Source organism: Solenopsis invicta, chromosome 8 (genome assembly GCF_016802725.1).
Source record: "Solenopsis invicta isolate M01_SB chromosome 8, UNIL_Sinv_3.0, whole genome shotgun sequence".
In the NCBI taxonomy this organism is placed as follows: domain Eukaryota; kingdom Metazoa; phylum Arthropoda; class Insecta; order Hymenoptera; family Formicidae; genus Solenopsis; species Solenopsis invicta.
The window spans coordinates 1764050-1792024 of record NC_052671.1 but is presented as its reverse complement, the minus strand read 5'-3'; the positions used below and the strand labels follow the sequence as shown (position 1 = coordinate 1792024).

At 37.1% G+C, this 27975-nt stretch overlaps 1 protein-coding gene and 1 long non-coding RNA gene across 4 annotated transcripts in view; one reads left to right on the top strand and one right to left on the bottom strand.

Annotated features, from left to right (window-relative positions):
* LOC120358599 overlaps positions 1 to 27975 on the top strand; it is a 169398-nt gene that overhangs the window by 123144 nt on the left and 18279 nt on the right. The gene's annotated exons all lie outside the window — the stretch shown is intronic.
* Positions 685 to 27565, bottom strand: LOC120358600. 2 transcript variants are annotated; one of them, XR_005575485.1, is made up of 5 exons: positions 26548 to 27565; positions 2101 to 3915; positions 1921 to 2035; positions 1303 to 1483; positions 685 to 1221 (listed from the first exon to the last, which is right to left on the bottom strand). It is a non-coding gene; the product is annotated as an uncharacterized LOC120358600 (long non-coding RNA). The 2 variants fall into 2 exon arrangements; XR_005575484.1 differs by having other exon boundaries at positions 1921 to 3915; positions 26548 to 27564.

Here is a 27975-nt window from a genome sequence, read left to right as displayed (position 1 = left end):
TATTATGATTGTGATTTTTAAAGATATAACAATTATCATCAATTAACAGTATACATAATGTATCTAAACGTACTTAATTTGTGGATGAGGTATTTTAAAAAATATTATTTAATTTATTACTGCTTTATTCAAGACATTACGTCTGTAAAAATTATTGTCATGTATAATCCGTATAATTATTTTAATTTTATTAAATATATATCATTGGACAAAGAATAGGATAAAAATACTAATATAATTTTTGGTGTACAAAAGAAAGTTGACCTTTCATGTGCATGTGACATAAAACAAGTGCTCTAAATTCTTTTCCTTCTAACCTTTTTTTATGATCGCTGTAAAAGGCAAAGATTGTCAACCTTGCTTTCATACAATAAAATTCGAAGAAAGGGTTATTCTAAAAGTGTCATCTTTGAATAGAATAATATTTTCCTTATTTACCTCCATAAAAATTTATTAGTTTTTTAAAATTATTAACAGTTTCTTTACAGTACAAGTTTGATTAAGAAAATGTGATATTTATTGTTGAAAAGTAATTGAAATTTTTGTACGGAGAGAAAAATTTATATGTTTGTCATACTTATATAATATTGTAACATGGTTATATTATCCAATTTAATATAAAAATGTAAAACTTAATAATTTAAGTACATTAATGTGCTAAGAGAAAGAGAGAGAGAGTGTGTGTGTGTATTAATATTATAATTATAATTCTTTTATTGATACACTTTATACAGTTAATAAACATACAAATATCAATATACAAACATATCTAGCAAATTTATTACATTAGAGAGAATGTAAAACAAACAAGAAATTATGTTCAAGGATTACGACATCTTAAGTAAATGAAATATCTTATTATTCTAAGTGTTCCTATTTCTATTATTCTCTCTATCTTCTTAAGATTCTATATTTTATAGCACGAAGATTATTTATAATTAAGGAAGTGCGCTGATGAAGAAGTCCAACGTTGTACGGTGTAGCCTCCTGTTACGTATACTGAAGGTATACCGGACAGGAATACACTCAGGATACATTCAGTATACGTACAGGGGGTTTCACATTCCTCATCGGATAACGCCTCGCCGGTGGCTGCCCTTGCCAAGGATGCAGAACTTGATCGACGGCAGTTTGGCATCGCGTAGTGTAGACTAATATTATATTCTTTGGAATTGCTGGCATGAAGCGGCAGACGGTCTCGATCATTAATATCTTCCATTCCTAATTCAGGTAAAATTTTTATTAATTTCTAATTAAGTCATGTGAAAGAAGATATAATAGTGATTGTGCGATTTTTCTCACCGCAAACAATCTCGATTGTTGGCGAATCCTAATTCAAGTTAGATATAAGACAAGATGCTTATTAAATGTTGTTGACTCGTGCGGGGTGCAAGTGGTCTTGTAGCAATCCAATTGGAGTGATTGCTTAATACACAGTGGAAGTCCATACGCGCTTCATTTTTCATGGCCATCTTGAGTTCGCCTACGGATACACATAAATAACACACGAGTTATTAATGAATATTGGATGGCCAGATCGGATATCTTAAAGTTTTTGTCTCAGAGTTCCGCGGAAACGATAGATCGAAGATTTATTTAACGCATTCCTGAAAAAATTCCACGCGAAAAAGAAAGAAGAAATGGTAACTAATTGGTCGTAAAATGACTTCGTCATCCCGCGACGGAATCATCTCGAAAGCCCGTGGAGTTTGGAAGCCCAGCGTGCCGTGGTGTCAGACTGGTTGCCTGCTGTTTGGGCCATTGCGGAAATCTTCCATCGAAATATGTGAGACAGCTCGCGTGACAATCGATCAATATGCTTTTACCCGATAAGCATGCGTCATTACGATACATAAACATTTACGCACAATCGTCACGATACATCTGGAAATATATTTAGAAATTCGGAAATATACTGACCTCATGTTACTATTTGTTACGTTTCCATCCCTTCTCTGGGTCTTTCAATCTGCGGTCGAATTAATTTTTGAGGCATCGTCATTACGTAGATCTCCCGTTCGAGCATCGCCGCCAACTGAAATCAACCGATATGTGAAATCTGACGTAGGATCCTTTTCCGATATATGTCGAGCACCGCACACTGAGGAGTCCGAAGGAGCATTCAGGGTTATCAATCACAGAAGGCACTCCGATCCCGTCTTCGCGACATACGAATGACAGTTCCGCTCGGTCTACATGCTACGAGTGACGTTCACGGTGGATGCGCTCCGTTTCGTTCACCGATTCGCTGAGTCGTGGCTCGATGCGAAGGACAGAGTGCACGATGCAATCGAGGAGAAAGAGAGATGAACTCGAGAACGAACGAGTCGAGACGAGACGAGACGAGACGAAAATGGGGGAGGCGTAGTGAACGAGGTACGGATAGAATGGGAAAGAATGCGCACGGCTGGGGAGTAAAAAAATGAAGAAAAGCTGACGCAGGAAGATGAGACGGGATGATTAGAGACGTGTGCCGTTCATACGTCAGAGGCCAACTGGAGGCTGATGCAGCTGGAATAGGCGCCCTCGGTCTCCAGCGAGACGACCGTGACGCGTCCCGCGGACGACTGTCGGCGTCGCGGCGCTTCGGCGTTGCACGTCACTCGCGGATATCGGGTCTCTTCGTCTCTTCGTGTCTGGTCCTTCGGGTGCTCCGATCCGTCCAGGCATCCCGGTCGTCCAGGAACGTGTTACGAGCCACGGAGAAGCGGCTTCCTTTGGCGGCGGTTGGCCGACGATGCCATCGTTAGAGAGTTTAGCGCCGGGGACGACCTCGCGACGCCGACGCCATGCGGCGTCGCTCTGCGCCCGGCTACGTCTAGGGACGAGCTACGTCAACGTTGTGTGGGTTTTCACCACCGCACACACGAATGCATGTACTCTTTGGGTGCACGGGGGGTATATAAAGTCGGGGTGGATATAGGGGCGACCGGGAGGGGCGGCTCTTGATAACGCGCAGGGTCGACCAACCCCTCTCGCTCCGTCTCTCTTTCCCTTCCTGACTCTCTCTACCTTCCTTCCTCCCTCTTGCCAGCCTTCCGTTCTTTGTCTCTCTAGTCGCTTCCAAGCAACTTCCCTTTCTCTCTCACGCCCACCCTATTTATTTCTCTCTTTCTCTGTATTTGTCTCTTTCTCTTCCACGTTCATTGTCTCTGTTTCCTCCGTCACCTTCTGCTTCTCTCGGGATTGTTCCATCTTTTTCGTTCTTATCAGGATCGATCAACCCTTCTCTGTTATCTTCTTACTCTGTCTGTCTTACGTTTTCTTCATCCACCCTACGGACTCCCTATTCATCTTTCTCTCTTTCTCTCGCAGACTTCTCTTTCCCTCTCTTAGTCTCCGGTTACTTCCTTCTCTCTTTGACTGTCTTGTCACGATAGTCTCTCTGTTTTTCTCGACGCTTAGTCCTGCCGCTTTCTCGCCCTTCCTTCGAAACGCGCTGGCGTCGATTTGATTTCGCCGCGTCTCTGTGTGTGCGTGCGATATCGTCTCATCCCATAGTCTCCCCACCACTCTCGCTGACTTCTTGCGTGTGACAGCGAGCCAGTGAGCTTTACGCAACTCCCTGTGGATTGGGAACGTATCCTGGCGCCACCAGACGGTGTTCACCAAGAAACTCTTCGCCCCTGAATTCGTGACGTTTTTATTGGGCAAAGCTCTATTACGTGAAAGAGAGAAAGAGAGAGGATACGAACGTATCGCAAGCTGCCCCTGTGGTTTCATCTCACTTTCCTTCCTTCTCCGTCCTTTACTCGCGTCCGCAGCTGCCTCTTCAGCTCTTTCTTTGTCTAGCGTACAGGTAAGGTTACGACCTCGTGAGTTTGCTACAGAAACCCCGCGGTGGCGAAAATTATTAATTCGACGAGTAGTTTGCTCGTAAATCGGGAGAAACGGGTCGCGTGCTCCAAGACGAATCTGTGAACATTTAAAGAACAGTGAATCAGATTTTTACGTGTATGCTCGGCAGTAAGTTTGCGTAGATATGAAGATATATTACGCAACAATTAACATGAGCTAACGCGAGATTGCGCGTGTAAAAATTGACATTGAAAAATATCAAGAATAAAGAATTTGTGAGAGGAGACAAGCTCTTTTCAAAATGAAATACATCTTTAGCTTCAATATTTTATAACGCGATTTATTGTGTGATGACATTAAAAAACAATAATAAATATTCATTTAAAGAATAGAAAAGTCATCAATGAAAAGTATCGAAAAATTTCCGAGTTATTGATTAAGCTTTATTCTATAAAGGTCCGGATGAATTCTGTAGCTTCTCGAATATTGACCTTCATACGGAATACCTTGTTAGGTGCTGCCATCTGTATAACACAATCTAAAACATTCGTTTATAGACTCCCTTCGGCATCACACATGTAATGCATGTATACGCGTACACATATGAAACTAACAAGAGAGTTTGTGAAGAGGAATTTAGCTAAAGAAGCTAAGCGTTTCAATTGTAGTTAGTTAATCTCTTGTTCGCCATTCTTATGCATAACTGTAATAACTAAGTAGATTATTAGACTGAGTCATTAAGCTCTTTTAGAGTTGTCTTAAGCTTGTTTCTCATTTTTGTTTCTTTTGAAGAAAGTCTTTTTGTAACTTTTCATCAATGTTAGGACCGAAAAATATTAAAGAATATAATGTTAAAAGAATAATCAAGAGAAGCCAATAACACCGATTTTACTGATTGGCTGCCACTTGCTTAGCATTTTAGTATCAATATATTCAATCTTGCCTCCCAGAACCTGTTACATTCCTTTACGATATCTTATAAAACTAAGAAAATTGATCAAGATTTCAGAGAGGATTTTCGTTATAAATAGCTCATTCTATTCTGTAAAGTCTTTTTGGAGTTCTAACGTAGTCAATAATAAAGTGGATAAACGTAACTTAGTCTGTGGCAAATTTTATGCTAGAAATATTCAAGTGTAAAGAAATATTTATTTCTTTTTCTTTTTCGAAATTAGATTTCTATTTGCTTCAGTTTTGTGAAATTATTAGGAAAATATATGTGATGTAGATGACATTTATAATTTCATTTTATATATTTATATTTTACAGATATAAATGTATACGATAATATACATATAGTTTTTTCACATTAATTAATAATTGATTTTAGAAATAACATATCGACGCAAATTTTATTAAATCTTATCAAAGTATTAACTTAAAAAAGTATTCCGAAGGTGATATTAAAGTAATATTAAAGATTCACCAGAACGTGTAAGCCGGACAGTGTAATCGCCTCTCTTAATTTCTTTATCTCATTAAGTTTATACTTTTCCTTGATTCTACGCCACTGTATATCCTCACGACTGAAATCCTAATATATGCAAAGGAATTCCATGGTATCTAGTTAAGCGATACTACATAAAGAAGCACGGCTGTAGGACGCCACCATGAAAATCCGAACTTAATCGTCCGGATCCCGCGAAAAAAGAAACGAGAGCGAGGCCACCGACAGAAAACTCGATCCTCCCTCGAGGTTTTAACGTAGTCTGCCAGGTTTGCGCCTTCGGGAGCCGATGTAGTCATAAGCGTACGTAGGTACACTAAAATCGGTGGCAATAACTTCGCACGCATCTCACGGTAAACCATCGTAAAACTCGAGAGTAAGCGAGAGGTAGCTCGAAGACACAGGCTGTCTGAACGTAATGGAGTAAGGTCCGCGCCAGAATAATAGGTAATGGGGTATATATATCAACGCAGGTTTGATAATTATAATAATGACCATCGGTGCATGCACTCATAAGCAAACCGACCGAAGGATCGTTCAGTGGAAAGGAGCAGTTAACCCACAAAGCATACACGTTTGCTTATTATCCGCAGCTTTTCTTCCAGCCGTGATACGGTCGCATAGCGAGAGGGATTATTACGCAATTACGGCTGTAATTTCGGTCGCATTTCGCGCGGATATAGATCTGTCCTCTTTTCCATGCAGCAACGGCGAAGTCGGCTGGTAAATATATTCAGGCGTAGCCTAGCGTCTTAAAATTTGTATTCCACCACTTGATTGTATGTACGTCCATGTGTGTATATTATATGTACGTGTGAGTGATTTATAAAATAATTCTCGATTATGTGACTATTGTAATTGAAAGAAGTCGGTGTTAATAAATCATCATTGACATGTTATAATTAATATATTTATTTAATTTATTAATATTATTTTAAAGTTGAAGTATTTTATTATCCTTATTAATAGAGTAATTATACATATTTTAGTTATTTATTATTACTCTATTAATATCTATGAGTAGCTTGTTTTGTGTTTCCTTATTGTTGCATTGTAAATTTCTGCTTTTTTTTATGAGCACACATTTTAAAATTTTATATAAATCTCATAATTTTATAAATCTTCATACAAATTATTTGTAACTAAATTTACTTGTAAAAATTTTTTCACTTGAATATTATTGTTTTATAATGTATGGATCCATTATCTCACTTTATTCGCACTCACTCTTTTGAATTATATCTCGATACTTCACTGCACTCACTATTCATAATTTTATTAAGCGTCTACGAAAAAAGAGGGAGTATTCCACACGTGCTATGTATTTATATTTTCATATAATATGTATCTTTATAGAATATCGGTGATATTATCGAGTGAGAAATAATAATTCGATGCTTCTATCCTCGAATCATAAAATATATATAAAAACTGAACAAATTAATTATTCCTGCTACGCATCTAAATGGTATGAGATTGTAGTTGAAGAGAGTAAGAGAGACAACGCAGGGTTAGCCTGGGCAGATCCGGTATCGCTCTGGTTCGAAAGGGGCGAGCCTGCCCGAGGCAAGCTAGAGGCAGCCCAGCAGGCAGGTTCGCACAGATGTGCGGCGGCCATCATGAATGCCTGTAAAATATGTATTCTCGTGCGGCCCGGTTGGTAAGAGAACAGAAGGTGGGGAAGGGATGGCAGTGTAGCAGATGAGAAAGAGCTGGTAGGAGGAGGCGAGGTGGGGTTCGAGCACTTGGTGCGAGGGAGAGGAAGAAAAACCGTCGGAAAAGAGAAGAAGGGAAGGAAGAGGGGTTGGAACGGCGAGCGCATTCAGCTTCGGTTGAGCGGAAGGGAGGAGAAGAGGAGTCCTGAAAGAGGGAGAAGCGTGAAGTGAACAAGCGAGAAAAGAGGCAGAGGGCGAATGAAAGAGAAAGATGGAATGGGACGAGCGGGCAGTGTGCATGCATCGCAGTTTCATTTCACAGCGAAGCAGAGGCAAAAAAGGCGAGAAGGTATCGAGGGTAGAGAATGGAGATGACCAGGGCGTATTATAATTGTCCCTTCGTGTCGCGATATACACACGTTCGGTGAAAGCATGAAAAGCATTTGCTGTTGGGAACGTGTGGCGCTGATAATTCAGCGCCACTCCGGATTATCCAGGAATAGATACGTGACGTTAGTGATGCCTAGGACGTTGAACGAATATTTTTACAATGTTGCGTATTATGCTACTTTGATGCGATCGGAGATATGTATAATTTGCTTAAAAGGAAATGAAAAGGAAGAAAATATTAAATAACTGTTATTGTCACGCAAATGTATACATATACTTACAAGTGCATCGATTGACCTAAGCAAGAAATGCCTGTAAGTGCAGCATAGAGATATACATTTGATATACATGATAATCCTTGCAATCAAGTAATGCTGGAAAATTGGCGTACTAGAGAAATACCGTCGCATTCAAGTGGTTGAGTATAAACGTCTGTATGAGTAGAATGTTTTTAACGGACCGAGTAAGAACGAGGATGACTCAAGAAGAAACGACACAGTATTCGAATTTTAAATGGTTACATAATTACAAAGAAAAAAAAAAAATAGAATTATAGTTTTTTAATTTTTATACATTTTTTAATTTCTTTTATTTCTCTTTTTTCTCGTTTCTTTGCCTTTTTAGAGTATTTTCTATAGTCTTTTTATTGTAAAATATTATAGATTTCTTAATTAAAGAATCTCACGCAATTTTCTCTCAAGATATTTATTAATTATATTAATTATATTATACCAACTGTACTTTGTTAAACTAAATGTTTCAATATTTAATTGTTCTCGTAATTTTTTTTATTACAAGCGAATACACACGACAATTATTTACTTGTCTCCGCGAATAAATATTATAAAAAATATTTTGCAAATAATATAAAATATTAGTCTCTTCGTTCTTAGTTGTAAGATATTTCTTATCGAATTATGTATATTTCAAAACGTTAACAACATCAAATGAGATATACATAGGTATACGTACATGAGATGTCACGCGATCTACGAGCAATGCGCTTTAATTAGTGCCGCCGCGATCGCGCCGGATTTGACTGGGCGACGTATTTACGCGCAAGCACGAACGTCGGACGGCAAAGAAAAGAAGAATATTAAAAATAAAGGAAATATCCCGTCAGCCGGCGTGCCAAACGAGTCGCGAGTGCGGCCGGCTCCGTGTGTAACATGTCCTACGACTTTACAACTTTGTGTAATGCCCGCGTCACCGCAACGATATTTACGATCGTCCGCGGGATTATAATATCTTATTTCTGCGTGACGCGCCTCGGATACGTATCCGGTTCTCCTAGAGCACGCATGCGTGGGCCAGCGCAAAATATTTTTCAAATTACGCGCGGTTATTCCGCCTGCCGTATCGTGCCGTGCTGTGCCGTACTGCATCGCACCGCACCGTATCGCGCTTGCGAGCACGTGCAACGCCTCAAAGGAATCGCTGAACAGGACGATGCTCGTCTGTGGGACGTATCGATTTAACAGTATTGCTATCTTCCTTATTACCTCCGGTAAGGTAATCCGTTGATATCGCGTTGGATTTGAAGGGGGGGGGGAGGGGGAGAGTTTACAGCAGGGCGGCTGAGGAAAAGCGAAGAGGAGCGGTAAGGGAAGGAAAAGGGAGGGAGAGAAGATATCGGCGGGGAGTTAGGATGGGATATTCGAGAATCGAGCGAGACGATCTAGCGTCGTCATTCGCTTGCAAACTTAGATACGCACATACCAGATCCCGAAAGAGGGAAAGAGAGAGAGAGAGGTGCTCTCGGAGTGGGCTCGTTATTTACAGCTCACATGAATCACGGATACGCCGAGATAAAGTTTAATGCAACGCCCGAACATTTGTTCACGGATTTTCTTTTTTCTGTAACGAGCAACCTCCACTTAACTCTACTTAACGTAACTGCATGGCTCACGATTGACGCGTAATCATTCATTGCACGCTATACGGCCACGTATATGATATTCGCTGTGGAAATACAGCATTTCATTAAGATTACACGATTTATTTCGTTTTTTATTTTTTTGCTGCATAACTTTTTCACAACCGCTGTCACTCACAAGACGTAAATTATTATAAAATGCATCGATACAAACGACGAGGATAAAATTTTAATTTAAGAAATGATGAATGTGACGAAAGATTATATTCGAATTCTTTAAATAACGGTATTTAATAATCGTCACTTAAAAATATTCGAACGTCACGATACTTTTTCTTTTTGTTCTTACTTTAGTAATTTTCTTATAGATCTTTAATATCTGAACCCATTTGTTCGTCTGTTTTTCCCGCCTCCGTATTATTTTTCCCTACATCGCTACTAAAGGAACATATACGCTCCTCTTCACACGCTCTTCCACTTATAACCTTTATTCCAATAAAACTTCCCCGTACTGAAAGTGGAAAGGGGAGAAGGGAGGGCATCTGCTATACCCTGAACTGTGTACGCGGCTTCATAGGATGGTCACGGCCAATGGTCCATCCCCCGACACCTATACCCTCATCTTTATTTCTGCCGGCTTTCTGTGAATCCCTCCACCTCTCTCCCTATTCCTTCGTCTTTTTCTGTCTCTCTCTTTCTCTTTATAGCTGACCCTTTGCACGATACAAATAGTAATGCATGACGTAAAACATGGTTGCGATTATCTTGCGATATCACGTTACGAAAGTTTGAATCCAGTTAATGCACATCATTGTTCACGTGCTTATTCTCCAAGTTTCCCCTTGCCGTGAAATATAACGGATAATTTATGGCGTAGACCAAAAATAGGGGTCTAATAGCGATAATAAACATTATCGGACGTAAAATTAAAAACCGGCTACTTTGAAACCATGCGAGCAATGATGAATCGTAAGGAGAGCTTCGAAACGCAACGCAGCAATAGGGAAGAAGTAGAACTAAATAGAAAAGTAGAATAGAGATGAATGAAATATCACGCATGGATGAAACACGAGCGGAACTTACGGTTGCAATGATAGAGTTTTTAAAATATTTAAAATACCTCATAAAATTTAATATTAAAATATGTGTGATGTGCAAATGTGGAACCGGTATTAAACGGTTTATGTTAATATCGATTTTCGTTCTTTGAGGAATACTAGAAAGGACTCTCTATTTTTCGATTTTATTCAGCAGAGGTATTATTAAATAGTTTTGAATCAACTTTTGCCAAATTTTCTAATTTATTGCTTGCTTTCTTTTTTTATCTGATTTTATTATCTTTAAGGAATTGTATTAATAAAATTGTGCTTGTGCGTATATAATAATTTGGATAATTATAAACTGAATTTTATCAAATTAAATTTCAATAATTTCAGTAATAGATTATATTTATTAACATTTCCTAAATTAATTTTTTAATTATTTATCAACTAGGATATCACGTAAGTCACATGGAAATAAAGCCTTCGTTGATAAATTCTATCGTATATTTATGAGATGATGGTACTCGGGTACCTTCTTTGCTAAATTCTGTGTTTACGAGACGATGATACTCGGGTCCAGTCGTTACCTATTTGTACGTGGCATTACCCGTATCTTGAAATAGACAAAGTAAATAACAGCGTGAACATGAACTTGGAGCAGACTTGGACTTTACGAAATATATCGAATGAAATCATGAAATCATCGCTGTTGTAGTCGCGATAGTGGCAACGAAAACAATTCCGTCGCATTAAGATACGACGTTTACGTTTTTGTTAAAAAGGTGGGACGCGCGGCGGCCGGTCGTCAACTTCTGATTTTAATTAAAGCAGGAAGGAGAACGACTGGAATTGGAACGTCGGATTCCCTTTCTGGTTGAATCGAGGAACGATTACAGTTCCCTCCCGCGTTTCCCTCCTGTCTGCTTCGTCTCTTCCCTTCTCTCGGCTCTCACTCGGTTCTCTTCTCCTTTGCATCTCTCTTTCTCTCCTGCTCTTAAGTTACCTACGCAGACAGAAATATTCGCGGAGAGCCCCGCCTTGTGCCGCCATCATGCTCTCAACTGGCGCGCGATTATTAGGCACCGTAATGCGTATTTTCTAAAGTGACGTCGGCCTTTTTTTCGGGGCGCACTACGAGTTCTTATAGCAAATTGTTCTCAATTTGCGAGAAACTTCGAAACGGCACGGCTTATCTCTACGGAGTGACAATTTGTTGTGAACTCTATTTTGCTTATTAAGATTCGAATTCTCGGTGAAATTAAATTGATATCGAAACACGAAAACACAAGCATGTGTATTACACAGGCAACATGAATGTTTAGACGTATTTGTACTTGTAAAATATTTGAATAATTTAATTTCTTTTTTTTGCTAAAATTTAAAAAGAATTCTAATTTTTCAAACATTTTTAGAATAATACTGATAACAAAATCATAAAATGTATTAAAATAAAATATTACAAATAAAAGTTTGTAACGTTTTTGTAAAGGTATAAAAATATAAAGATACATTATATTATATAATATGTATTCAATGTGTGTGAGAGGAAAAAGAATTCAATGCTAATTTATTCGACCGTTGTTTTTCACTCTATGCCCGTTTTTCTTATAATATCTACATAGATATTGATCAGTACCGATAGATACGATAGATTGTTACGCACATACATGCGCATACGTACAATGCGCATACACGCGCGGTCGGATTCCTCATGTCCTTTTTGCTCGTTCATTTTAGCTTCCCACAATCCACCCATAGGCGAAGATTATATTCCTCTTCCAATACGAGTCAACTGAATAGTCCATTCTCCTCCTCGGAATCTTCGAAGTAGCTTCACTACGCTTCTTGGAGATTTGCATATTTGGATAGGTTAAATCTAAAAATGACTCGGAATGTACGATCAATGAGATTGGGAAAATGCTGAATAGATTCATGGTAATCTCATAGTAGAGATATCTGTGTCAGAGTATTATTTTGTAACTGAAAGTATAAGTTCAATGATGCGCGTGCACCATTTCAGCAATGACTGTCAATTAAGAAATGTGAGGTAAGCTTATACGAATTTCATATATTCTTCGAAATGTTAACAAACTCTAACTTCTGTTTTCTAAATTTCAAAAATTATTCTTTTAATTAATTTTAAAGATTTAGTTTAGTAACATAATAAAAGTACGTTCATACAGTTTTTATCATAATCTTGTGCTTGTGTAATTATTATTTAAGAAACATGCAATTGATAAAAACTTTTAGATTATAATGCATATGAACAAGATCTTGTGAGCCAAAGTTAGAAGAAAAAGATCGCGCAGGAATCTACAGATGCATTTCATCGTTAGACACAGGATTTTCGCAATTGTGTGCGTTGCGAAAGTTTTATGGATTCTTACCGATTCAATTTTGTCACGAACGGATTCGCATCGCTAAGAGTATCTCCGTTATTACCAATGTCATGGGAATTTTTACGGTCACTTTGTCCCATCTCCCGCGAATCATCGTTGCTGCAGTTTGTACTACATCTCTATTTGCGTTCAATCGCCGAGAAGATTTCGCCCAGCAAGATCAAACATGGATGGAATCTGATATCGTTCCGGAAATAGTTCGCAAATACGACTAAATTTCGAAAGAAGCTAGTTGGTAAAATTTCCAAAATTTGCGATTGCTCAGTTCAATTGTTAATGAAGTATTGTGATTAGAAGATATTTGTGCAAAATAATTATTTTTCAATAATGTATTTTTTATTTTATGAATTATGAATATTGATTCTTTGTGTGATATAACTTATTTCGTAATATAATTTGATAGATCAAAACTTTATACCATCGTACACGTAGCGCACATTTATCGATATCTCTTGATAGAATTTTACTAAAAGTTTCGAAATTGTTTGGTAAGATAGGTCGACTTAAAGATAAGAAACTTTGGCATTAATTAAAACTCCACAAGAATCATAGCGAATTTGGTTTAATTTACTGGAAGATTCCACTACAATTTGGAAACGAACCAAAGAGACTTAGATTCAGGGATTCAACGGCGTGGCGTCGCAATTCTATGTTGTATAAATTATCATAAAACAAATGCCTATTCCGGCAGGAATTAAATCACGCTAAAGTCCAATTCGTACTTGTCGCGGCCGATCAGATTAACGATCATCGCGTCTCAGATACTCGTCTAGCGAGAATTTCCGTCGCGAGGTGTTCGACTGTAAATGTCATAGAAGAATTTACGATCGGGCTCCCTGACTTTTGACGATCGTTAAACTCCTGCTTCTCGACATTCCAGTCCCATGTATTCTATTTGCCTGTCATTAGTGAGTTTATAGTTTTGACTTTTACTGATCAAAATTCGGCTTTGCCAATATGGGCCAATTGGAGATGTATACGATCGCGAATTAGTTATCTCGGCCTTTATTCGATTCTGTCGGGTCTGAAATAATTATTTTTATGCTCTAACGCAAATTTAGGATCACGTCATATATCAATTTGTCCAGAAAGCCATCATATAAAAACGATTTCAAGAAAGATGCTCGATATATCCGACACCCAAGAGATCGTAAGAACGTTCGGTCACAGCTGCGAACAAAAGTTTCCCATTTACGGAACCGTGCGCGAAACGTGTGTGCCGCTGGTAAGCTCCATCGGGAAAACTGCACTGCGTGTGTGCCGCAGGAATGTGGAACATCCGTGTCTCGAATCCTCTCTAATTGAACTTCGCGGCAAGCGAGCCGTTTCCGCGTGTCATTTCATTTGCAAATTAAAACATCTAACGCCCGGTCGCGGAAACAAAGGGATAATTACGTTTACGTTACACCCTCTAAGATCATGCAAGGGATATCTTGGGGATTGTTTCGGGAAGGCGTATCGGGCATATCCTGGCGTTTATCTGTCAGCTGAGACTACGCACCGACGTGTTCGATGTCGTTCGTCCCGCTATTCGAGATCTTGATAGAAGTAATGAGGATGGCGAGTGAGAAAGAGATAGTTACGAGAGAGAGAGAGAGAGAGGGTGGCAGAAAGGAAGAGAGAGAGAAAGAGAGATTCATAGGGATCCTCGAGAAACTTTCGAACTAAATGAGCTCTGTTCAGGCGTATATTTCGCCGACGAGATTCTCCATTTTCCATTCTCGGCTACGCGATAGCAAAAGTTGAAAATGGCTGGCCATTGCGAGCATCCTGCGCGCTTTTAACCAGGCTTCGACCTTCTATTCGCTCCCACCCGCTTCTATATATACATATATATATATATATATATATATATATATATATATATATATATATACATACATTTTATATATACATGTACACACGCGTATACACGCGTACGCGACGTACCACCATCCCCTTCTCCCCGTGCGATACATCCGCGTTTGCGCGCGTGAGTACGAGCGTGTACTCTATGTAAACGAAATGTACGCCAAGTAAAAAGGCGGGCAAACTTCGCAGAGAGAGGCGCCCCGACACACGCTTTTACCTACCGACTCGATGTAACCCGGTTCATTTCCCGTCCACTTTATATGCAGACGATCTTCCATCTCTTTCCCTCTTTCTCTCCTTCCCTTGTTCCCTCCCTCTCTCCTATTCTTTCTCTCTTTCTCACTGTCCTTCCCTCCTCTTCCCTTCCCTCTTGGTCTCTTCTTTCTCCTACTGCCTATATGTATTCCCTTGTACTTGAAGTTAACTACTGCACGAGAGGTGAGCTAGCGCCATCTTCGCCCTTCTTGCCCCTTACTATGGAACTCCCGTTCCTTTGTTTAATCTCGCGCTCGAATCTCCACAGAACGTTAGAGGCTTCTTCCCGACGCTTCCTCTTTGTTCGACCATTACAATGTTGTTATTATTGCGACCCGCAGGTATTTCAGACGCGTTTGGATCGCCCAGTGCAATGTCCATTACATACCACATCCATTCTTTTTTAATTTTTTCTTTTCTTTGCTATTACGTGACACATTACGTTGGTCCGATAGGTATCTTGATTTTGCGTGTAGACGGCCCCTCTTTTTCTCTCTCTCTCTCTCTCTCTTTTTCTTTTCCCTTTCGTGGCCCTTTCTTATGTAATTTGCATATTCCCCCGTCTTACGATAACTCGTAAGCAAGATAAGACATGTCGCATTTTCCTATTCCTGTCTCTAACTCGAGTCACCGAGACTTAATTCTATTGTTTACTGTTGCGCTCTGCTTGTGCATGAAAGAGAGACAAGACATTTTTAAGTATTTCTTCTTTGTATTCAACAGAGTGTATCATAAATTAACATTACCTCACTATTATATTTCAGTAGAGATATTCATTCTGACAGGGGATAGTATGGTTAATGGTTTTAACAAGACAATACATATTACACACGATTTCTGTTGTATGTTTCACATAAGAGAGCAATTGTTTTTATTAAAGTGACATATTGCCGTACACAATCAGCGTTAAAGTATTAAATAGAACGTGAGCTTCACTAAACGTAAATATGACCGTCAATAGTAATTTGCAATAACAGTGAAATTAATGTTAATTGACTTAATTGTAAATTAAATAGTAATTAATCTAATCTTATATTTGGTTCCCGCTTAGAAATACGGAATAGAAAAAAAGGAGAAGGAGTAAGAGACAGACCATTCTTTGGAAAGCCCACCATGTTGCATGCCAGTAGCAGAGTACCATCACACCCGACTACGCTCAAGTTTCTTAATGTAATTTTCCTTTTTTACCTCCATTCGCTTTACGAGCGAAACTTTTACCTCCTTCTCTCTTTTCTGGGGCTGCGTCTTTCCTGCCTTCCTCGTGCCGTCTGCATCGCTCCCATTTTTCCAATACTGCTCCCTCTCTCTGTCACTCCGTGACCGATCTCAGAACATCTCGTTTCTTTCGTTCTTTCTTTCCCTTTCTCTCACTTCTTTTTTAGGCGTTCGACCGGCCGTTTGCACGAGTTTGCGAACTTTCATGATTTCACGTTACGTTGCTTCCATCCTCCTTTTATGCCTCTCTTTTCCCTTTTTCGTCCAAGCGTTTAGTTTAGTCTGTGAATGAAATCCTTGGCGTCGTTATGTGTCTAATTTATAGATTGAGGAATTGCAATAAAGACAAGTCGATATATGCTTGATAATTTATGAATCATGCTGCATCATTCATCGACATATAAAATTAAAATTTGCTATAGATATTTTCTAAATCCCGTAAAATAAAACGTCTCTGAAAAAGCTGGTGCAATTTTCGAATAATTTGTTATTATAAGTTCAAACTTATTTTTATAGAATGAAGATTCACCCCTAGAATGGAAATTGAGCTGATGTAATTTTCGAGTGATCTTTTTCTATGACTCTATGAAACTCAGAGAATATGTTTTATTTATTGTCTATTATAACAAAAATTTATTAACATTAAAGTGTACGTAAAAGATTTTCAAGTGATCGTAAAGACACAAGCACTTGTAACATTTGCATGTGTCTTTAAATATAGGATGTTAATAATATATAATTTCAAAGTATAAATTTATGTTTTTAATATTAAAATTTAATTAATTTATTTGTGCATTGCATTTGTAGTTTTAAGAAGTATTTTATTAAAAAATATATTTTGTTTATGATTATCATTGACGAGAATAATTTAATTTTATTAAGTCTATACGATAAAGTCTATACGAAATAAATGTATTAGTTAAAATATAAAAAACTAAATAATAGATTTGTTAAATTAATTAATATATTACAGTTAACATGCATATGTATGTCTATCAAAATTTTATCGAGTTAATTGCGATTTAACATATAAAAAAGCTAATTTATCTTAATTTTACTCTAAATCTCCGAAGACTGTCAAACTATCGGAAAAGTCGGAAACTGGTTTCTATACTTATCGATTTGATCTGGAGATTTTATGAGCGAGGAACTGCTATAAATACTGTATTAATACACGGTTCATTACATAACGTCATTTTACGATGTATATTGCTATTTTAGTAAGAAATAAGTGAAGGATGCATGTTGTTCTTTGACGATAGCAAAACTTTTCAACTAAATGTAACGCATATTGTTTTTTATAAACTTAAATGGTTTTAAAAAAATAAATTTTGTCATTTTTATCTAAAAACGTCAAATTACATGTAATAAACATGGCTAACATCTCATTCAATAATTGACTTCTTTCAGCAAATAAAATATAAGCATTTTTTGCTTTTATTTAATACCACAATTAAAAAAAACTTTTCTTTATAATTGTTAAAGTGCAATTATTTAAACAACAAATTTGTAAAAAATACAATAAGAATCATATTAATCTCAATACATATTTAATATATTATAGAAAATTCTCGTAGTGTCAAGCATTATATTTACACGTAGATTCAGTTATAAGGCAAAAAATTGATTTGCGTAATGACTACGAATAATAATAATAATAATAATAATAATAATAATAATAATGCTTCATATTCACAAATGATAATTATTTGATTCTAGAGAGTAATCAATTTATTCTTTTTGATGGAACCAGTATCCGACCTATGCTTACGTTGGCAAGGACATATCCCAATAGGGTAGTCATATCCGTCAAGAACGACTGCAAAGTGTATATAATGTGGCTAATTCGTCCGTTGGATTTTCACCTTGAATACTTCCACTCCTATTCATCGTTTACCTCGACCATTACGCGGCAAATGATCGGAATAAATGTCTCGGCGAGGATGGTTAAACCATGTCTCATGGGCGTAATCGTCTCGTCTTGGTCGAATATACCGCACTTCACAGCTGCGCCTTTTCAGTAATAAACTTTGAAATTTTGTTCTCCCCCTGATCACACTGATTCGAGCAATCAGATTCACAGACGACTCGTGGTTACGTCAAAGTCAATTTCTGCGGGAGATTTTTCCCGGACAGTCCAGCGAGCTACAACGACCCTTCGTACTTTTTCGCACCCGAGGCTTTCTGAACGATTGAGTTAAGTGCCTCGACAGAGATAACCAGAGGGTCTAAGTCTATAGGGGTAAGGTACCTCGAGGATCCCGGTGTAATCCTTATTATTATGAGAATCCCATATTCGAGCCACGATTCGTGGGATATAACCGCTCCCTAGGTTGGAACGCCCTCCCGGTCGCGTGTGCTAATTGCTGAAATGTTATTTACGATTCCAGCCGTCGCGACGCTCGACTGGTGCACACGTTTCTAGAATGGGAATGCGGTTAACCAATCCTTAGACGTCGAACACGCTTTATGACGCTTCCACTTGAAATCGCGAGACTCGATCTGATGAATATGCTCTACGTAGGCGTGCAACGAATTCGCGAGTTTGATATAATATTTATAATGTAATTTTGCTTAGACTATTACTTGATGGGACAATTTACGAGGATATTATTTCCGATTGTCTTTTGTTATCAATTTCGAAGCGAAAAAGTCGATCGATCTAAACTATAGGCTCGATAGTTATCTGATATAAATATTTACAGGATAATTATGATTTAGTTTTATCGTGAATTAAAATTATAAAAAAATCTCTCAATTTATAATAGCTGAAAACAATAAATCTTATCTGACATTTTTATTTATATTATACATAATATTAATAAATTTTACATTATTGATCTGTATTACATATTCGTAATGATTATGCTCGTTTTTCTTGAATTAAGAAAAAAATCGGAGCACTTCTCACGATGTGCGAGTAAAACAAAATCTAATACGAAATTTCCGTTTAGCTTCACACAGTTTCGAACGTTAATTGCTAACTATTCTTTACGATGCTGAGTGCGGTGGCGTTAGTAAAGTCGCACGTTTCTGGAATGGGAATGCGGTTCGCTGGTTACCCGGGCGCCGAACACGGTTTATTACGTTTGCATGCGAAATTGTGCATTCTCCGCAGTTCTGAGTCAAGCAATTGGTACTCCAGTTGCGAGTAACAGTTATAACGTCGTTTTGCTGACATTCAAATGGCGATATATTTCAGGTATGACGATGAAACGATCCAATAATATTTTAATTTTTACAATGTTAAGTACGCACGGGCTACTGATCGCCTATTTATTCTAGAAACCGGAAGACACGTATGTTGTAGTAAAAATAATAAACACGCAAAAATTATTGATAGAACATTTATCTTAAAATTTGATTTCTTGTAACAAAATATAGAAAATGTTTTTTTTTTTAAATAAAATGTATTTTGAGTAAAATATATTTTAGTTTGTAAAAGTAAATCTCAATAGAAAAAATACCGAAAAGATTGGCTAAATTATATGAAAGGCCGGTAATGGCGCTTGAGGGAAGACAGGTAATGACAGGTAAGTGTTTGCAGGTATTATAAGCACCTATTGTTACACTGTTCCTAATTGCACTTACCGCGTCGTAAAAGAAATTGCGAAGGCCAATTGTTTCTTTGAAGAAATTTCCCTTTTGAAGAAATTTCATCATTACTGTATTGACAGATCCGGAAAGTTACATACAGTGCAACATTTTTATTGCAGATTGTTTTAAAATACGTGACTAGAAGGCCTGCGTCAGTCATAGCGATTCTTAGTGCCGAATAATAAGTTTTTAATTTTTCATTTTTACAATTTCTAACTCAATACTGCGCCCCGCATATTCGTCAGACTTGGCACCTGGCTGAGGTGTGTTGTATTTTGCAATAAAATAATTTACAGTTTTTCCGGGGAGGAGAGATATTATACGTGCTCCTTACAGCATTAATATTACTATTCCGGCTTCAAGACTGTGTTTCAAATCTAATGAATATGCGGGACGCGCAGTTTGAATTGGAAATTATAAAAATTAAGAATTAAAAAATTATTATTCGGTACCAAGAACCGTTATGACTGACACAGGCCTTCTAGTCTCGTGTTTTGCAATTTTGTCAGTCCAATATAAGGGATTTTAAAATACCGTACAAAATTTATTGTAATTAAATAATGATATACTGAATAATAATACCTTAGCAAAGTTTATAAATCTATACTCTATACTATTTTTGTCGTGATATAGCGTCTTCAGTTGTCAGATACTCTATAGCTAATAAATGTCAAAGATATTAGCTGTCGGAGCATATTTTGCGATTTTATTTTATGATTGTGTAGTCGTATAACGATAATGATGGTAGTAATATGACATAACCTGAAGAGAATAGATATATAGATATCACACATACATTGTAATTACGATTTTATTTGTACATGCGACAAAAATTAAGCATATTGAGCATTCTTATTAGTTACATCGTCTAAATCCGTCATCCAAGTTCAGCATGCGGACATCTTCAAACGATTTATAACACTTCATATGTCAAGTTGTAATCGCATAAGAAGCTTATTCTGCATCTCGAACACCCGTTAAATTGGACCTTTAGAAAAAAAGGGCAAAGAGAACAGATAGTTAAACGCCCGACGCGACGGCCGAAGCGATATTATTTACGGCGCTAGTGCGAGTGACAAAAGTGGCCGGGATCGTCAATCCGTTCACACGTCAGTAATCGCGCAAGTCCGGCGGGTCGCAAATTACCCATCATTGCCAAAATGCTCGTCGCGATAAGGATCAACGCGGGAAATTACAAATGCGAAAATTAACATGATCGTAAATGCGAATGACCTCATAAAACGCGTTGTTAGAAGAGATTTATTGAGGTATTCGCGGGACTCTGTCGCACGTAAATCCTCAAATTATATAAGTTACGTAAGTAGAATCCCGGCACTCCGAGATCACCATAATCTTGATGTCGGCCTCGATAGAGGCCTCAGGTTGCATTCATATACATATATTATGATGTACATCTAATAATAGTAACATTCGCTCCATAGAACCACAATTAAATAGCGATTTGCTAATAACTCCGATTATTTAGAAAATTAGAAGGGACGTTTAAACGAGATACGACGCGTCGCAGTATTAATTTCAAAGATGGGGCATGACGACGTTTGCAGAGTAATTCAGTGTAACAGCAATTACGCAAAGTACCATTTTTGTGAGTAATCGACTGAATATAATGCGTTTAGATAAAATGAATGTGTTGCCGAAACATTAGCACGAGCTCAGTCGCATGTATTTCAAGTGTTATCGGTTCATAATGGCGATCTCACCGCTTAACAAATGCTAAGTTATGTAGTGGAATCTGCATAACGGGAACAATCGCCGAGCACGCGAAAAGGCCGTTTCCCATTGTTCGCTTAATGTAATATGTATTTATTGTTAAGCAGATAGACGCAACTGATTTATGCCGTGACGCGCACGCTACAATCACGCGCGCCCACGGAATAGATTGCCTCTTGGCGATCGCGCAGATACGCACTTTTTCCCACCGCAGTTACGCGTGCATTCTCTCACTGAATTTTCCGCTTAGTTAACATTTCACATTTTACATATTTGCATCCGCTACCTCGATCCACGGTCGTTCATCCGATTGATTGAATCAACACAGAGAAAGAAGGAGAATAAAAATTTTACGCGGATCGCATGAGAGTGAACTATTAATAAAGTTTGCAGTCTTTTAAGATCCCTATCATAATATGTTTTCCCCCATTACTTACTAGCGCTTTACCACGAGAGACTAAAGGGGCGATGATATCTCATGTAAACATTACCTCATATAATTATGTACGTTATTATATTATAATAAAGTCATAATTATTAAGAAGCTTTGCTTTTAAATGGTACGTGGTTTAATGTGATACTGACATTCTTTTGTCCGTCTGCGCATTCATTCGAATAAATTAATATGTATTTTTTTTATCCAATTAGTATCTCGTTATTCTGTTACTTTTATAATACGGAAAGATTATTGTTATTTACTAATTGTATATGCTCAAAAAAAGTGTTTAATTTTAAGACATTAAAATCTGAATTTCGACTACAACAATTTTAATTTCGATCGAAAATGAATATAATTGTATCCGAAACCGAAACATTTTAATTGAAACTAGCCAAACTGAAACCGAATTTTTGATCGAACTTTATTAAAATATTCTATTTTTGTTTCTGCTTTTCAAATATTTAGAACTATTAGAATTTTATTTAAACAGTATTTAGATTTAAAGAGAAACAAAGATAAAAATAAGATATTTAAAATATCTAAAATTAACTAATAAAATTAACCTAATACTTCCTTAATGTGAACATTACAAAAATATTGTAATATGAATCAAAACATAGTTAGGTTCAGTTAAACATCGAATCACGGGCTATCACTGATATGTGTAGTTGATGCAACTAAATTTTATTCATTCAACTATATTTGATATTGTCTTTACTTTTAATCTTTTTGTTTCAATAATACTGTTGTTGAATTAACAACATATTTTCAATTAAACTGATGCTCTGCTTCAACAGCATTCTTTCTGTGTGTATGATTCGACAAATTAATTAAAATTAATTAATTGAGAGGAAATAATGCAGCACTGAATAAGAAACGAGATACAGAATAAAAGATAAATTTGTTGCTTCTCTGTTTTAGTGATCTATCAAAAAAATATCAAAGTTACGTAACTTCATTTGTGATTGTTGTCGATATGCGAATCACAATCGATAACTAAATAAATTCATTTACAGCGCCGCTTAACGCTCTTCCAAGATTGAAGATCATAAAGAATACTTGGCAATGTGAGGTAATGAATCGAGAGAATCGCGGCGCGTCCTTTTTTCTACAAACGACGGAATACGCCCACCTAATTTCGCTGGATCCAGGATTGTCGAATCTCTCCCTCTCTTTTTCTCTTTCTCTCTCTCTCTCTCTCTCTCCTCCCTTCCATCTCTTTCCGCCGCTCCTTTCCGTCTTTCTCGCTCTTCATCTCTCCGACTATCCCATATCCTCTTTACCGTTCATCCGTAAAGGACTCCAAACGATTTTGGCGAAATTGCCGCCGCTGACCAAAAAGTATCTGCCTCCATGATGCCCACAGTGCCCCCAAACCCGTCCATGTGTCTTGATTTGAACTGCACCGACGGTTCCCTTCTTCTAACCGCTAACTGTGGAAGTCAAAGCTTTCAGTATTCGTGCACGTGTGCGTGATCCGCAATATTCTGGGAGTGATCTACCGACGGGATGAAGGTATATCTGAAGCGTCTTTTCATCTAAATATACATATAGTACGCGTAAATAAGTAACACTGAGCATAATCATAAAAGAAAAACGAATAATATATAAAGGAAACGTTTGATTTCTCTAGAAAATTGATACGTAAACTCATCTACATGTAAATGTGACATTTCTATGATAGCTTGAAATTTATTACAGCACGAGGTGCTTGTTCGATGTAATCTCTATTACGGTTACAATTTATGTATATGTAATATAATGGAGAAAACGTTCGCTGAGAGCGACGCGACGCGCAACGTATATTGCGCGGTAATGCACATCCGTGACGATCCGATAAGAGATTTTCGTTCGTGATATTGAAGAATCGGCGAAACAGCGCGCCGATGATCCGAAAGCACTCGCCGTAATGTCAATGTCGGTAGCATCAGGCCCAATGGATTGGGTTTAAGCTCGCACGAATGGCCGACCTCCCTTCCTCCGACGGTAGCGATGGGAGCTATCGCCAGTCGAAAACCATAGGGACCATCTAACTCAACGGCGCGGCGCAGCGTGGAGGCTGCGCGCGTGTGAATACCCGCGCGCTAAGATGGCCGCGCGCGCGATGGTGCGCGCGGGTATTCCCGGCTCTGTGTGTATACGTGAGGACGCGACTGCGAGACGTCCTTAGGGTCAGTCCGTGCACGCGGAATGGCGCAGGCACGACGCGCGCAAGGCGCGATACTCCACGCGACTCTTCCGCCAACTAACATGGCTAAGTATGCGCCGAAGCGATATTTGCGCGCGAGCGAGGAACGTCTGGCAACGAGGAGCGTAAACAGCCGAGTATACGGCTCGGTTACTGTATGATAATCGAAGTGATTGCCATCATTATTGCTTATTAATAAGAGCCATGAAATTACGACTTTCCCGAAGGAACAGTTTCTGGAACGTTATCTGTTAGATAAACCTATCCATGATACTTCTCATGAGTACGGCATGGCGAAATGGAATGGCTGCCGCTGATAGATGTTACGTAACCAATTATGCATCTCGTTTCTGTCGATTACCTGCTCATTAACAATTTAATATCCTCTCTCTCTTTCTCTCTCTTTATCACTTCTCCGTCTCTTTCTTTTTGCCTTGCAATATGCCGTTAATTATAAAATTATTGACGACACAATTTTCAGTATTTATTATATAATATATGTACTTGTATCATTGTATTGTGCCAACGGGTTGCTTAACTGAGAAGTAGCGCTAACAAAGTCTTGACATTTTAGATTTGTTTTTCAAAATGCGATAATTCATGATCGCATTAATTTCATATATTACAGGAAAAAATGCAATCTTGTATGTTTTGTAAATAATATCTTACTCGTGCATTATATGGATTAACGAATCAATTTCTCTGTTTTCTGTTTAATAAAATAATACAGTAAGCTCAATTAGTGGATAATTACATGTTCTGCAAAATTTAAGCAAGATTTATCACAGAAATAAATTGAGTTAATTTTATCCATTTAATAATTATTCATATAATGAGGGTAAAACAGGATTCATGCATTGTAAATATCTAGAAAAAAATTAGATTAGATTATGTACAACATTTTGTATAGGTAATACATAGAAATGATTAATTCTTATCACAATAATTAAAACTAATTGCTTATTTTTAATATCGCTTGTATTAATTACCGTTAATTATCGCGCTCATTAATTATTCGAATTTACCTTGCTATATTTGTTTTCTGGTATTGTAATATCTCACGGTCGCAATGGTCATACGAAACAATATTCATGAAAAAGTAGATATGTAGAGATATTGATGAATACCACGTGGTGTAAAAAATATATGAACAAAATCAAGTTAATTATAATCCGTGCGTATGACGTTCAGAAAGCATAATATAGAGAAAAATAAATTCATAACAATAATAATTTGCGAGTCAAAAAAAGGAGCAAAAAGGTAATGGAATGTCGAGCGAAGCGCAGTACGGCGCGAGTAGCGCTCGAAATGTTTATTATGGATGCACTTAAGTTCGTGTTATCAAGGCACACACATGATACAAAAATAAAAAAAAGCACTAAATACCAAATTGGAATGTAACTCAATCTAACCATAACCGAAAACTATTTTCCATTAGGGCAGGCCTTATTAAAAAAAAAAAAAAATGAAATATTTATGCGTGAGATAAATTTTCACGCTAATTTGATCATATACCAAGGCAGTTAGAGTTTATAAAAATTTTACACGTCCAGAATTTGTAAATACAAGTCCGAGTTACAGAATATTACCCTCATCTATACATATATCTTCTTATGTTATCTTGCATGCATCAAAGATACAAATAGTAAATCACGAAAGAGAATAGGTTATATTTTAATTTTTTACAATTACAAATTTTTTTATATCATGTTGGTGCTTTCGATAACATTATAGACTCGATTATTTTACAATAAATCTTTTTTTTTGTTTTACAATAAATCTTTTTTTTTGTTTTTTACATATTAATGTGAACTTTAATATACAGCTGATTTGATAATTATTATAATGATGATTATGATTTGATAATTAATTAATTCTATAAATAATCCTGTAAAAATAATAATTAATAGAAATTTAAATTTGTTATTTTATAAGCAAAATTAGATGCAAGCGACTAAGAAGTGGATTATCTTATGGTGATACGCCATTAAATAATTAATTGAAAACTACGTTTCTTGGTTCATTGAAAGTCAATTAAATCGTACAAGTTAATCGACGTAAGAAAAACAACATATGAGCATATTTATACGTAACCTCCATTTGTAACAAAATAAATGTGGAGTGCACAGTCATTGCGTGATTGTCTCGCTTATCATTATCATTATTGCTTGAATAAAATCTTGTAATTAACTTAAGACATCAACTTTTAGTTGATTGTTAATGACATCAATAACAAAGATCGTTAAAGATATTTGTATGTTGAAACGTTCGTGCGAAGATACTGGTGAGCATATCTAGAACGATGATGCCGTCGGATGTGAGAAATTTACTGGGTGCGACACTATAGTTGCGGATAATTACGTGAAATAAGCTTTTTTTTCTAGGATTTTTTTTTAATGTATTGTTGAAATATATATCTAATTACTTTTGTAAAAAAAATTAGTAGGTGGACAATAGCGTTATGAGATCAAACGAATATTTCATTAAATGTCATAAGCTACTTTATGTACAGAAATTTTCCACGTAACATACATATGTATATACTTTCTTTCTTTTAACTAATTTGGGGTAAACATATTTCAATAATAAGTTGATTCTATTTAATCTTATTTGAAGTGAAAATACACAAAGAAAATAGTTTGTACATATAACAGTCGAATTACCTTTCGCACGCTATTTCTTGAGAAAAGTATGTACTAAGTATGTCGCTGAATGTGGTAGCTACGTCGCTGATTAGAGACCAGCTGGAGACGAAGTTCATTGGCTATTGATCGATGCACTAACTGCACAATTCACTGAACATCACCGCATTCGCCGATGATTGATGTAAATTGCACACCTCTCGCAATATCGCAGGTTCGTTTAAACAGATGACAATACGCGGTACGCGATTCCGTCACGAGGCATCGGTTTATCCATGCTTCTTAGACAGACTTCAACGGTAGAATGACAGAAGCGCAGCGACGCGACACGCATACCTACTCAAACACTGACACACCGGTTGACACACGCACTTACAACACAGGATGAGACATGCTAGAGACATGCATTACAGTCAAGGTTCGGCCGGAGGAAGGCTGATTACCCCTTTACGACACGTCAAGGCCTCATGTTTGCGACCTATGCAGAAGCTCCGTCAGCAAATAGGATACGCATCACCTTGCGTCCCTTTATCGTAAAAAAATCGAAGCGTTATACAGTCTCTTTTTTTGTCTCGTTCGTATCTGTGTAAAGAAAGGGTACTATGTAATTTTGAATGCCGGATGGTGGGCAGTAGTTAAAATCCTTTGCGAGATAAAGACCGAGGGGGATCTCCTTGGACTGAATGTACGGAAGGAAGGGTTGCTATTTGCTACATTTGCTACGGTGGTGTCTCAACCTTGACGTGCCTCGATAGTAAAACGCACAAAATAACCCTTTTCCGCTGACCGCTCGTTGGTAATCCGGGTTCAAAGGCTCGACTTGGCCTAAAGTGCGGTTAATAGCGCCGCAAGGCTTTTTTTTAGTAACTACTGGGACTTGTTAAAAATTTTCCGGTTGTACCTATATTGTTCACGAATTTACCAACTTGCCATTGTTCGTGACCAAAAAGAAAGTTTCATATGCTGCAAATGTGTTTCTCATCAGTAAATTACAGAATAAAGATACACGAACAAATGATATAGAAGAAGTGCGTATATAAAATAATTGTTAGAATTCTTATGTTGAAATATAAATAAATATTTTCCATTTCTAACAAATTTACTTTAATTTTGTTTATAGTAGTTTATATGCTTCAAGTATTATAAATTATTACAAAGTTAGTCAGTTTTATTTAACGATAAATTTAATTTATGAGATTTTTATTTTTATTATTGAGTTTCAAATCCGATAATCAAACATATCAGTGCGTTGTTTATAAAACTCAAAGTCGTATTTAAATTTGAATATAGAAATATTATTAAGCATCATGCGCTCTGCTATTTGTCATTTAATTTTAATATAAAATCGTATATAAAATAATTTCTATACATACAAATCATTTAACTATCATACACTACAGTAAAAGATTCAAAAAACTGATTTGTTACAGTATGCAAACTGACTTTTAC